The sequence below is a fragment of the Pogona vitticeps genome, chromosome 1 (assembly GCF_051106095.1).
Source record: "Pogona vitticeps strain Pit_001003342236 chromosome 1, PviZW2.1, whole genome shotgun sequence".
Classification (NCBI taxonomy): domain Eukaryota; kingdom Metazoa; phylum Chordata; class Lepidosauria; order Squamata; family Agamidae; genus Pogona; species Pogona vitticeps.
The window spans coordinates 84,131,581-84,146,502 of NC_135783.1; the positions used below are offsets into that span (position 1 = coordinate 84,131,581).

Genomic DNA, 14,922 nt, shown 5'->3' on the forward strand with positions numbered 1-14,922 from the left:
GGTAGCAACACTTTGTAGAATCCATATGACATCTAAATAATGCAGTGGCTTCTAGTCCGAAATCAAGGTGTTAACTGAAAAAAACAAGCACTCTTTTTCATACACGCTGTAAGGATAACATAGCTTTCTAGCCAGTCCATCATGTGGACTGGAAGTAATCTCATCAAACAAGCACATTTAAATAGATGTCAAAGGTCCATTAAAAAGAAGCCAGTTTCAGAAATGCATGAGAATTTTAGGATGAAAATGGAAGGTGCATCTTTTTCCTCCCAATAGCCAGGAAGGTTAACCCTTTAAATTAGGAGAGTTAATTCACTATTTAAATCAAAAATAAATAATGGGATTTAGAATATTCTTTCTAAATGACACATTTGCCAATGGCTCCTTTTGTTGTTGTTTTGAAGTTGCCGTCTTTAATTTAGCAGCAACACACACAAAGTCCAGAATTCCAGTGTTAAGCTGGAGGTGACAACTAATAGGATCTGACATGTCTGAAAATTCTGAGAATGGGAAAGACTGTTGTCCCATACTGTGGGACAGTGCCTACCTACTCCCAGAAGCACCAATATCCATGCGCTATCAACAGTGCAGGCTGTATAGAAAGCTAAAAGCCAAGATCTCTATGTACACTTGCACATGGCCTTCCATAGCACAACCCCACAGAAACCACTGGAGAAGGGAAAGCAGACAAGTCAGCTCCCTTTGCTGCAGGTTGCATTTCAGCTCACAGCATCCAATTTCCTAAAACAGGCATCCTTCCACAGGACAGGATCCAAAACTGAAAAGTGCTGCTTCCAGTCTCCCAGAGTTTAATCTCAGAATGATTTTTTTAAAAAAAATTGTTTAACATTTCAAGGAGAATAAAGCAAAAGGCACAGCTGATTGAAACTGGGGAAAGTAGCTGGGATACCGGTAATTTGCATGGCCCTTTTAATAAGCTAATCCATTCAGTTTCAGAGTAGAGATGGAATATTTGCATTCGTATCCCCAGGGACACAAATACGAATATCAGCACCACAGGTGCCTGGGGGAACCAAACCCTCCCTCAGAACCAGCCAGTCCATTTACTGCTCACTGTACAGAACACACTGCTGTTGTAGTTCACATCGTGCCAATTGTAGAAGTAGCTGGGCCAGTGTTTCCCTGCCTCTCCACACTGCTGACCGTTCACTCAGCAGCTGCGTTGGGGGGACTAGTCATCCCACCTACTGTCACGTTCCCGGGGGTAACAACAGCCAAAGTCCGATAAACCAGTCCAGGGTCAGGAATACCAAGAATACAAAGCCAATGTCCATAAACCAACTCACAGGATGCAGTCCAAGGTCAGAGTCCAGAGTCCAATACACAGCGTAGTCCAGGGTCAGAGTCCAGAGTCAGGAACACGGTTCAAGAAGTGTGGATGCAAGCCAGGGGTTTTGACTGGTTGCTTCCACAGTATTTCTGGCTGACTACCAGTTGTTTTATAGTAAAACAGCTCCTTGAGCTGCTGGAAACCTTTCCATCCTGTTAATACTCAGGGCTAGTTGAACGGATATTTCTGTGGACAGCCTTTGAGCGATCCTCTGACCTTTTTGTCCTAAGTCTTTCCAGAAGCCTGGCCCAAAGCTTGTCTGCTGGGGAAGGAGAATCTGGAGGCGGTTCAGGTGTTTCTGATCTCTCAGCATTCTCTTCAGCCTCAGTTAACCCTTCTGGTTCCAGGTCTTCGGCTGCACTCATGACACCTACTCACCAGAGTGGTTGGCTATGTGGAGAGACAGGGAAGTGACAGCCGGACGACTTCCATGATTGCTGCAATGCGAGTCATGATGGCTGCATGCAGTAAGCGGTAAGTGGACCGGCCAGTTCTTGGGGGGGGGTCCAGTTTCCCCAGGCACCTGTGGTGCCAACATTCACAAATACCCCATCTCTATTTCAGATCTATGCCACAAAGAAAACCCTACCATGAAATCAATTAGTAAACAGCATATCAAGTAATAAAAATATTTCAGACAGTGAACAAATGCTTCCAGAGCCTGAAAGTTATATAAGAAAAAGACCACCAGCTGGCATTCTGAAATATGTTTAAGTGTTAAGCACTTAAACATATTTCATATTAAGCATATTCATTGTAGCTACTTTCATAGAATCTAAGAATAATTGAGTTGGAAGGGGCCTATAAGGCTATTGAGTCCAACTCCCTGCTCAACACAGGAATCCAAATCAAAGCAGATCTGACAGATGGTTGTTCAATTTTCTCTTGAATGTCTCTTGAGTGCAGCATTGAAACACTCATCAGCTCCTGAGGTCATTGGTTCCATTGTTGTACTGCTCTAACAGTTAAGATGTTTTCCTGATATTCAGCTGACATCTGGCTTCCTGTAACTCAAGCCCATTATTACGTGTCCTGCACTCTCGGATGATCAAGAACAGATCCTGTCCTTCCTCTGTATGACTACCTTTCAATTATTTGAAAAGTGCTACCATATCTACCTTGAGTCTTTTTTTCTCAATTCTAAACATGCCCAGTTCTTTCAGTCTTTCCTAAAAGGGCTTGGTTTCCAGTTCCCTGATCATCCATGTTGCCCTGTTCTGAACTTGTTCCAGTTTATTGGCATCCTTCTAAAAGTGCAATGTCCTGAACTGGACACAATACTCTAAATGAGGCCTAACCAGTGCTTAATTGAGGGGGACTAGTACTTCATGGGATTTAGAGACTATACTTCTGTTACTGCAGACTAAAATAACTTTTGCTTTTTTTGCAGCCATATCACACTGTTGGCTCATATTCATTTTGTGATCTACAACAATTCCAAGATCCTTCTCGCTTGAAGTATTACTGAGGCAAGTATTCCCCATTTTGTAACTGTGTGCTTGGTTCCCTTCCACCACCACCCCCGGTGTAGAACTTTGCACTTATCTATGTTAAAGTTTATTCTGTTGTTTTCAGCCCAGTGCTCAAGCCTATCAAGATGTTTTTGAATTTTGGTTGTCTTCCAAGGTATTAGCTATTCATCAAATTGTGTATCATCTGCAAATTTGATAAGTATTCCCTGCACTCCCTCATCCAGGTCATTAATAAACATGTTGAACAGCCCAGGACTGATACTTGTGGTACCCCACTTGCTACCTCCTTCCAGATTGAGAAGGAGCCATTGATAAGCACTCGTGTATCCATCCACCTGACACTTGTTCCATGCAGCCCACCCCTAGTTAACTTGCTAATCAGAATATCATGGGGCATTTTGTCAAAGGCTTTGCTGAAGTCAAGATATACTATGTCTACAGCATTCCCCCTGTCTTCCAGAAAGGTTACTTGATTAAAAATTTTGATACGATTAGTCTAGCAGGATTTGTTCTTGACAAATCCATACTGGCTTCCAGGTATTACTGCATTGTTTTCACAGTGCTTGCAGAGTGACTGCTTTACAATCTGTTCCAAAATTTTCCCTGTGTTTGATGTCAGGCTGTCCAGTCTGTAGTTCCCTGGTTCCTCCCTTTTTTCTCTTTTTAAAGATTGGGTCAGCGTTATCCCTCTTTCCATTGTCTGGCATTTCATCCATTGTCCATGATTGCAGGAAAATAATAGACAGTGGCTATGAGAGTTCTTCAGCCAGTTACTTCAATATCCTTGGATGCAGGTCATCTAGCCTCTGGAGACTTGAACTCATTCAAAGTAGTAAGGTATCCCCTGATTATTTGTTTATCAGTCTCCATCTGCAATCCTGTCCCCTCCCTTTGTACTTCACATTCATGAATTTGGCTTATCCATCTGTAACCTCTTTAGACTGGCATCTGCTTAGACGCGTTGTAAGGATAACAACAGAAAGTTTTTCGAGACTTTTGGCTGCCCACACAGGGAATCAAAAAACACACTTTCATTTACTGCACTTGTTAACCACATACTTTGCTACTGTATTCTTCACAATCAGATCATGACTCATGCTAGTCTTCTCAAATCACATGAATACTGTTTATGCACTGACTGTGAATACAAGAATACACATGATGTTGCCAGGGAGGGGAGTCCATCAGCCTTCCTTCTCTCCCTCCTAGAATCCCCTCAGGCCCCATCTGCCCCAGTGAGAAATTTTGGGTGGGATGGTTCAAAGTACGCTGCTGCTTGGAGGTAGTTCTTCTAAACGTACATGTACAACATCTGCATTTACCTACTCCAGACTTTCTGTCATTGGGGTAAAGTGACAAGAAAATGTAAAAGTTAAGATACGTAAGGGGTTGTCTGAATTGAGGTAGTAAGGACAGAAGAACCTCTGGTTGTCCTTGCTGTAGAGGGTTTTCCTCAACTGCTGCTGCTGCTACATTTAAAAGTTTTTTTCCCTCTCACCCTCCTCCTGCAAGAGGAGGGATGGCCCCACTTTCTGAACACGAATGCTTCTGTCACCCCAGAGGGAATACTTTCCCATCCAACAAATGGGGAGGGAGCTCCTGCTGTGGGGCATCGTCCCTGTAACCAGGAGAGTCTATAAACAAAATCCAACATGCCAAAGTTCTTCCTTCCCTTCCTTAACCGGGGAAATAGATTATCTAAAAATAATTAAATTTTATTACACGTAGAAAAGGGAGAAATACTACACATTCTAAAAACCACTGTGGAGTCACTGGGATCTTTCCCTGGAATGTTGCTGGCCTTATAAGCCCCTTTGAGTTCAAACATTCTATGATTCTAAAGAAGTAGCTTATGCCAACACAGGAGAGCCAGACAATCCCATTTCTATCACATATTACATGGGTAACTCATCCTGTATCCTCTGTCCAGAATTCAAGAAAAAGCAAACAGAGGATGGCCCTTGTAGCGGGCCACTCTGAAGCCTCTGCCAAGTCAGGCCTCCAGGAGTGCTCACTAATCTTCTTTCAGCTGCTGCCACCAACTTATCTTTATTATTCAAAAAGGACAAGTGTTTCTTCCAAAACAAAACTTGTTTATTGATATAACAAAATAAAATGAGTAAATCACAGGTAGATAATCAAGTTGTAAATCACGGTTTCTCATTCACTGTACCACACACAGACTTTTCCTCAGTGACTACTTTGGCTCACAGGCCTACATACACGCTAATCACTAACTCTCACAATCATTCCACTCTATCAATCTCTATATCTCACACCTCACACACCCCTTTATATAATCCAGCTCCACCCCCTTCAGCACCACCCTCCATCCTCTCATTGGCTGATGTTCCACTGCCCAGCTGTGACTGACAGGTGAGAGCAGGGCTGTATGTTACAGCCCTGATCCTCTTTGTTCCTAATCACTGCTTGCCCATGTGGGAGAGTAAAAAAAAAAAAAGCAGGAAGTGCAGGAATCAGCAGAGCATGATTCAAGGAAGTCACCGTGGGGATGCTTGTGGGGGTTATGCTCTTTGTCAGGTGCTGATTCTGGCATGGCCACCCACATAACTAAGGCACAGGACTTAGAGAAACATGTGTGACTTGATCAGTTGGGAAGAAACAGCATTTATTTCTGCTGCTTATTCTCTAGTTTTGATTCTATGTTTTCTATACATGTGTCTAAAAATGTTAAAAGTATCTGTTCCTAATCACCAGGCTTTGCTATTATATTTACATGAGTCAGTGCTACTGCTGTTAACATGAGTCAACAGTGTGTTTTTTCACCTGCTCTTAGAGAAGCAGACTTCATTTATAACTGATAACTAGAATCATTGTGTATTAACCAGAACTATATGCCCGTCCATGAAAATGTGCATACTTTGAACACTTCTAAAGCTGTAAATAAGTAGTTGCCTTCCTGCACTCTTGTCTCCTGCTTCTTGCTGCCCACTTCTCAGAGTCGCAGGATGTACCCAGAACAGTCATTACATAGTCAGGTACTTTTCACAGAGATATCTGTGTTAGTCTCTTTCAACCCATATCATAAAACAAAAACAGAAGTATTGTGGCAAACTTTAAACTGGCAGATTTATTTCAGTGTGAACTTTTGCAGATTACAGTCTACTTCCTCAGTTCCATGGGGTGAAAGTATTTAGCCACAGGTTCACCTGCTCAGCACACTGTGCATGATTGTGGGAGTTGGGGACCAAGTGAAGAGGGGTCCAGGCATGGGCAGCTTGCTGAGAATTTCCCTCAACTTTCAGTTGTTTTATTCATTACAATGTAATGAACCTGATTAAGAGATTAGCACAAGGAAGCAGCCCAAGTCCTTAAAGGAAAACCTCTATCTCCCAAAAACAACATCCATTCATTTATTCATCCATCCATTCATTCATTCTTACCCCTCTTTCCTCCTTAAAAAGGACCCAAGGTGGCTTAAAGCTCCGTAAGGCTGTGTTGTTGTTGTTGTTGTTGTTGTTGTTGTTGTTGTTGTTGTTGTTGTTGTTGTTGTTGTTGTTGTTGTTGTTGTTGTTGTTGTTGTTGTTGTTGTTGTTGTTGTTGTTGTTGTTGTTGTTGTTGTTGTTGTTGTTGTTGTTGTTGTTGTTGTTACCAGTTAAACCTGGACTATCTGGTTCTCCCTGGCTAGATTAACAGATAGATACTCTTTTCTCTTACCTCTTTTTTGTGGCATATGTTTTCCAAGCAGGGCCCCCATCTCAGCTTCCAACCCAGCAGGTCGCTGTTACTAGCACTCTCTCTTGGCTTTGATTATCCATTAATTACCATTCATTGTCAGCAGCCAAGCCAATACACACAACAGCCTATCGCCTGCAATCCTGCACATCCCATAAAGTGCAAAAACTCCAGTGGGAGAAGCCAAGAAAAAAGCATAGCCATTCTGCCACTTTGATTGCCATGCAAGGTTACCAGCAACCCCATTTGTGAGGTTTTTCCTACCCCAGCAGTTAAGAAAATCATTAAGAAAGCTCTGCGGGGAAGAAAACAGCTCATAAATAGAGAGCAGCTGCCTGTGGCTAAGCCGAGGTCTCAAAGCAAAACAGACCATGATACAATAGGGAAGGATGCCGGTATAGCTGCCTGTGGAATACCTATCAATTAGAGGCCCCTTGCGTGCCATTCTTAAATACGTCTGCTGGCGCTGTTAGCTGCTGCTTAAGAACATGGTGAAACGGTGTAGGAGTTTACCTTTGTCTATAATACGCACAATCAGAAGGTGGCAATTTTCTTTATGTAGTGGGGAAATTGCTCAATTTCCTGAACTGTTTTCAAAATGAGGCTGAGGGAACAGTGGTGAAGCCAATACTTTGTCCACCCACACCTGCTGAGAATTTGTAAATACACAGATCTTCAACAACTGTGGCTAATCCTTGTAATCACACTATACAGAAGCCATATGAAACTGGGGAAATGCTGTAAAGACATGCTAGGGAATGGAAGCCATACTAAAATGATGGTGCATCTCAAGGCTATTACACCACTTGTCCAGTTAGAGCTCGGGACCTGAAGTATATTTTGCTGTAGAGACCAATTTTTCAAGGGCAGCTAGACTCCATTAATAAACAGAGCTTCATTGTTTATCAGGCAGATCTACAGTATATGTAGGTACTGTATATGTATTAAGTTGGAGAACTTGTGCCCTTTAGATATTGTTGGTCTGTAGCTCCCAGCAATCCCTGTTGTGGGCAATGACCAAAAGGGGCTGCTGTCAAGCAGTGTCTGAACCCCCCAGTTGCCCACTCTTGATGTGTTAAAAATGGTAAGAGACACAAAACATTGCAATGTGGAACATCTCAGTTTCCTGGAAATAGAGAACATTTCCCAACAAGGAAATAATGGTGAGATCACACTTGGAACACAGTGACATGGACCTGAAAAGAAGATCTGGTAAGGCTGGAAAAGCTTGGTTATATCCAGGAAGAAGATTAGGTGCAGCACCTCCAGTAGACTAAGATGCAGGATGTAGCCTCTCAAGAGCTTTCAGGTTAAATATCACATACTTGATTGCCACTAGATCTTTTTCCTGTTTAGTTGGATCGGGGATCAGTAACTTGTGGCTCTCCAGATGTTAGGCTGCAGCTCCTAGCAGCCAAGTCAAAGTAAACAAATTATTTCAGGCTGATTTCGTAATATTTTGTCTTAATTTCGGCTAGATACAATTGGAATAGTGACTTAATTTAATTAGGTCCCCATTAATTTAAAAGTAAAGGTTAAAAATGAACATCTAAAGGCTTTTAATAAAACAGATTGAGCTAATTAAAGTGGCCAATGGAGTTACTGTAGAGTGGGGCATTAGCATTATAAATGCATCACTTAGGGAAGGGTTTTAGACATACACCCATGAATGAAACTATCATAAGGCTCACCCTAAAATGTTCCAAATTAGCAATGGACAATTTGAATAACTTTAGGCCCATTGTCAATCTCTCTTTTATGGGCAAGCTGATCAAGAGGGTGGTGGCAGAACACTCCCAGTTTTTCTTAGAGGAAGTAGATTGCCTTGATCCATTTCAAACTGGGTGCAGGCCGCACCGTGGAACTGAGACCAGCCCTGGTCTTGCTGCAGTAAGACCTCTTAAGGGAGGCATTTGATACCATCAACCATGGTATCGTCCTGGATGGGATGTTGGTTGGGTGGGTGGGGATCAGGTGCCTGGCTCTCAACTACAGTACTTCCAGTCCTTCCAAGTCCAGAAAGTTCTGTTGAGGGTGGAATTGTCGGCCCCTTGGAACCAAAGCTGTGGGGTTCCACAGGGATCATTTATCTCCCCAATGCTTTGTAATGTTTATGAGACGCTGCTGAAAGAGGTCATTCTGAGATTTGGGGTGTGTTTTCATCAGTATACTGATGTATCATCTCTGTCTCTCCTTTACATCTTCTGCAGTGGAAGCTGTCCAGAACCTGAAACACTGCCTGTCTGTGGTTCTGGAATGGATGAAGGCTAATAGTCTGAAGCTGAATGCAGAAAAAATGGAGGTTGTGTTGTAGGGAGACCCTCCAGAATGGTTAGCGGGTTTCCTCGCTAAGTTGGAGGGGGTTACCCTTCCTGTTGGAGATCAGGTATGTAACTTGGGCGTAATTTTGGACCCAGCCCTATCTTTGGAATATCAGATATGAGCTGTGTCAAGGACAGTGTTTAACCAGCTCAGACTGATTGCTCCATTATACCCCAACCTAGATGATGGGACCCTAGTAACATTGATGCATGCGCTGGTGATTTCCAAGACTGACTACTAAAAGGGTTTCTACATGGGGCTTCCCTTGAAGCTGATTCAGAATTCTGCAATGTGTGCAGAATGTGGTGGCCAGACTGGTGTCAGGTGTGGACAAGCTCAATTGCATCTCGCCAGTTGTGGTTCACCTGCATTAGCTCCCTGTTGAATTCCAAGCCAGGTTCAAGGTTTTAGTGTTGGTTTATAAAACCCTTAATGGTTTGGAGCCCCACTCTTTGCCAGAGTGTCTTTCCCTGAGAATATCAGACCATATCACCCATTCTTCACAAGCTTCACTTGATTGTGTTCCCACACCAGGAAAGGCAAAGAAGAGAGTCACAAGAAATCATGCCTTCTCAGCTGTGGTCCCTTCCCTTTGGAATAGGCTCCTGATAGAAGTCTATCATCTTTTAAGAGGACACTGAAGATGTCCTCAGGAAAACCTTCCTGTAAGAGCAGTAAAACAGTGGAACCAGTTACCTTGGAAGCTGGTGAGTGCTCCAACACTGGAGGCATTCAAGAAAAACTTAGAAAATCACCTGGCAGATATGCTTTGATTGTATTCCTGCGTTGAGCAAGGGGTTGGACTTGATGGCCTTGTAGCCCTCCAACTTCACTTTTCTATAATTCTATGGTCCTCTTTCAAGAGGCATTCAGTGATGTTTTCCCTTCTGCCTAAAGCTTTTTTGTTTCCATTAACCTTTGGGGGTTTGGGGATAGTTAATTTATGGCATGTCTTATTTACTAATGTTGTGGCTGGGTTTATGATTTGCTCTTTATTGCTTTTTTTTTACTGTGTTTGTAAAACACTTAGAGTACTGCCCAGCACTAAGTCAGTGGTATAGAAACTTCTGAAATAAATAAATAGGAACAGAAAGACTTCAAGCAGCCAAGAAAGAGACAGAGCTGATCATGGGAAGGACAGGAGGTGGAGAGAGGGCAGAGGACAAGGTTTGTTTGGGTGTACAGTATGTGTGTAAGAATGTGAGAGCAAAGGAGGGCATGAAGTTGTACAGCCCTGCCCTCCCTTTCTTGGGAACCTAGGGCACAAACCAGTACTAAGTGCTGATCTGATCCTTTTAACAGGAGATGCCTGGGATAATATGTGGGATCTCTAACCCTTGTTTGTAAAACATGTCCTTCCTGCTTGCCTTGATTCTTAGTGAACAGAGAGGTGAAGGATGCACTTACCCAGCAGTGCAGAAAAATGTTCTGCATAGGCATAGAGGCACAGTGGATTTCTGATTAAGGATTCTCCACAATTTAGTGAACTTTGTACGTACTTGTTGTAGCACTCCACTGACCCAGAGTCCTCTAAGATACTATTATTTTTAAACCTTTCCAGTTCAAACAATAAACCACGGCATTTCATGGCCAAGTAAACAACCTGAATGTTGCTGGCCATGGAGCTGAAAAGAAGGATAGCAAAATGCAAATCACTGGCAATGCTTAGCTGAACAGGTTTCTTTTTATGGCAGCAGTCTCTCTAATCTGGCACCTTCCATCTGTGTTGTATTTGTACCACCCCTGGCCAGGAGCTGAATTATGGGACCAATAGTTCAGATCTGGAGAGTGCTGGGTTAGGGAAAGCAACAGAAACAAAAAGGGAGCCAATTTAAAGGAGTGACTATTTTATTCAGGCTCACCCCTGAGGTGTCAACCAACATATCATGCAGAATTTCTTTCTTGAGCTTTTGTTTGAAACTAATAACTTAATTGCCAAAAGCCAATAGGAAGCCAGCAGCTAGAGTAGACATATTAAATCAATGGAACTTATGAAGGTTTTGGCTCACCAAACTCCCACAGATTCAATGGGCCTCCTGTAGCTGCGGTGTTCTGTTGCATTTCAGCCACTATTTAACCCTTTACTTATTCAAATAAAAATGTTAATCTACTAAATTTACTAAGTTTTTTGCACCTCCTGACTAAAATCTTAACCAATTAAGCCCTTTGTACAAATGTTCCATGTTCTTCTCTCTCCATTTCCAATTCTGCTAGGGTTGCTGAGAATAGGAATGGAGATTCTTATTCTTATTTGAGAGAAATACAATTGTTGGCTGATTCCATCCCCCCACCCCGTGATAAACATGCAGGCAGAGAAACCATCTCTCTCCTTTTTGAGAAGTTCCTTGTCTGCCTTTGTCTCATTAAAATCATTCCCCTCCCCCCAATTTGCCATGTGTGGGAAAGAAATTTAGCATTATCAATAGACAGCGGAGGGCTGTTCCAGTCCCTGTTTACAAAGAAAAGCAATTTAAGGCATGAGTGTTTGAAATAAATGGCCACTTTGGTCTCTCCAATAAAAGCAAATAAATAGGTAAGAATATGTTTTTGAAGTAGTGGAAAGGAAAAGAATCTGTGAAAACTGGTTGATTACACTCTCCCTGCCCCTAACCAGTCCCTGCTTCTCCTGATGTCATGAATGATGTCATTAACCCCAGCCTGTAGAGGCTACAATGAATTCTGTGATTTCCCATAACTAGACTATGCAAGTCCATGCGTTTGAGTACCACATTATTTGCCACCTTTCACCAGGCAGGAGTTTTCTTTTCTGGAACATTCTTTCTGAATAAAGTGAACTCATTCATGAACAATGGAGGGAAGGAGATGATTAGGTAAATACTTCAAGGGAACCCAAAACAAACAGTTTTTTTGCCTCATCCCTAACTCCAAATTAGGTTATGTGAAGAACTGTGATGAGATAATGAACTACTATGAGTTAAAACAAAATAAAAAGTAAAAGTAAATAAAAAGTAAAAGAATAAATAAAAAAGACAAAAATGTGGTGGCACCTTAAAGATGAATTGTTATGTTTTAATGCAAGCTTTTGTGGACAAGGCCACTTCCTCAGACAATAACTACATAACATCTGTCAGTGTGTCTCTTCCTGTACCAGAAGAAAGCAAAGCAAAAAACAAGCAGAGTGTGTGAGACCCATTGGAAATGCAAAGAAAGCAAAGCAAAAGCAACTAGAGCATGCAAGACCCATCGGAAATGCAAAGAAAGCAAAGCAAAAAGCAAGCAGAGCATGCAAGACCAATTGGGAATGGGGGGGGAGCCAAAAAGCAACCAAACCCCCAAGACCCATCAGAAATGGGAGGAAAACCAAAAAAAACCCAAACCTGCAAGACCCATCACAGCATAGAAACATAATCCTACCACCCACCCCAAAACCACGCTGCAAAACCCACCCAGAACAGTTTTTAAAAAGCAGAAAACAGCACCTTACCAAGCAGTCCAAAGCCTCCTCCAATCTCACTCACTCTAACTGCTGGGGTGAAAGAGCTACAAAGAAGCAGCCTCTTCGCCTACCAACGGTTAGCAATTTGAATTTCCCACCTTTTTCTGTTCATAACTGGAAGCTCCGGCTGCAAATCGAAGCAAAATTTTGCTGCTGGAGCTGGTCGTATCTCGAAATTGTCGTAAGTTGGGACGTTCGTAAGTTGAGGCACCACTGTATTAATAATCAAGGTACAAGCTATATGTCTTTTTAAGAGAACCAAATAGAAATTGTTTATTGATACAGGGGTTGACAGAACAAGCAATGTTATTAACTCTTAAACAAACATTCTAATTTATCCCTCTCAACCACCACTCTCCCACCAAAAGTCCAAATTTCTCTGTCTCAAAGGCCTAACTCCCCCTCCTCCTGCTGAGTCGCTTATATCTCATGACTCCACCCCTCAAGCACTCCCACTGGTCTATGCAAATAGTATATGAATATTCATGACTTAGACGGATGCCACATTTACTAAAACAGTTTCAACAGACCCATCATCCTTAGCACAAGATGTAACGATTGCTGCCAACTTTGGGTGGCTTTTAAGAAGGGGCTAGGCAGAGAAGGTTCTGGTCTGTGAACAACAAGGCTATCGCTGGCCATTACAGTGGACCCTCTACTTACGGAATTAATTCGTATTGGAACGGTGGCTGCAGGTCGAAAAGTCTGTAGGTCGAGTCTCCATTGACCTACAATGCATCGAAAACCAATTAATCCCGTAACTGGCCGTTTTTATTCCATTTTTATTCCATTTTGGTTTTTTTCTGGTCTGTAGGTCGATTCTCCGGCTGCAAGTCGAACCTAAATTTTGCGGCCAGAGAATCTGTAACTCGAAAAGTCTGTAAGTCGAGCCGTCTGTAAGTCGAGGGTCCACTGTATAGAGAGAGAGGGGTCTCCATATATGGAGATCATAACCCCCAGAGAGAGAGAGAACACACTTCCTCTTGCTCTGAAACCCAGGGAGGAGACATGTTGTATCACTCATGTCCTGCTTTGGGGCTTTCCACAGCAACTGGTTGGCTTGTTGTGTGAACAGGATGGCCAGAGCTTGGAGAAATTACTTCTCATACCCCAGCAGAACAGGACACAAATGGAAAGCCATTCCAAAATCTGAGAGGTGCACAGCCTTGAAGTGTGAAATTTCAGTTCATGCCTGAGAACCAGAAGATGCAATTCAAGAAGGTCAGTTATCTCTGTGCCAGCAGGGAAATGTTTAAAGTATACACATGGGTGTGGGTGGGTGTCTTTGGATCCTGGCTGTCATTTTTGATATAACAGCTTGTGCAGTTTGACTGAGAGCAAAGCAGTGAAAGCAGAACCATGCATTAACCACCAAATCACGGATGATTAAAACACAGGCTTTATGTGTATGGTTGAGAGAAATCTTATTAACCTCAAGAAAAATAAATAAATTACCAAAAAGTTTTTAAACCTGGAATCTCATTCTGCAATCTCATTCTGCAATCTCATTCCGCAATCTCATTCTGAAACACACACACATACATTGATGGAAACACATACACACCACCGCTGGTAATTATTTTAGTAATTGTCATTTAATGTTATTTATCCCATTTCTAGAGGGTACTTTAAAAAAACAGATAGTAGTTATTCAAGTCATCATTAAATGCATCCACAGCACTGTGGGACTAGACACTTTACAAACCGATAATAAAATAAAAGAGAGATTATCTCTCACATTTACAATAATTTTATCGCTACCCAGACGCTTCCTTCTAGCAGGCTGCATTTTCAGACACAGCATGAAATCAGGAAAGCTCCTTTAGAACATGAAAGCCTGCCAACTGGGTTTTCTGATACACTATCTCCATATTATTCCCCCCCATAATGAGATTTTACCATGGCTAATTAGCAGGAAAGGATGTGTGAAAAATGCTTTGCAGAGTGTGTATTTTTATTGTATATATGAACAACAAATATATGTATATTTACTGAAAAGTAAAGGCCCTTCAGCTTGGTTCTATTTACATAGTAAGAGAAATAAATGTGTGTGGTTTTTTGGAGGGGGAGTTGCATAAATGTGTCCCTGTTAAGTACAAAAGATTTTTGTTCATATTGTCTCATGAAAATCAGAAATGCTCATGAAGTCACAGTGTAGTAACATATATTATTGTTCCCTTGCTTTCATGAATATCATATTTGACTATGTAATGCAATAAACGAGCAATCTCCATGCACTCAAGTCACATGCAACCGTGGTTTAAATATCTCTCCACATGAAACATCTCTGTATGCTCTCTGGAGTGCATATTGAGTTTCTCCATGATTTTCTTGTCATCTCAGTCCAACTCCAGGGTTTTCTGTTCCCTGACAGCAAAAAGTAATGCACAGAGGGAATGAATAATACATTTAGGACTGACCCAGAAACCATTTACAGTATTTTTTTCCCCAGGCTTCCGGTTCTGTTGAGGTTATACTCATCAAACTGCAAAGCGTGGATCTAACTGTTCCGCCTCCAAAAGTCTATCAATAATGTATTCCATTTTGTGAAGTGGAAAATTGGCCTGTAACTCTGTGAAATGGAAGGTTGTGTTCTTGTTTTCTCTCCTGATGCCTCTTGCATG

The 14,922-nt window shown here is 42.1% G+C and overlaps 1 protein-coding gene across 1 annotated transcript in view; it reads right to left on the reverse strand.

Annotated features, from left to right (window-relative positions):
• The window catches only part of ARG1 (arginase 1), a 43,155-nt gene extending 36,566 nt beyond the window's left edge, over positions 1-6,589 (reverse strand). Inside the window, exon 1 of the mRNA XM_072996657.2 lies at positions 6,502-6,589. The gene's annotated coding sequence lies outside the window, so the exon portion shown is untranslated. The remainder of the gene's footprint in view (positions 1-6,501) is intronic.
• Positions 6,590-14,922: the final 8,333 nt, after the last annotated feature.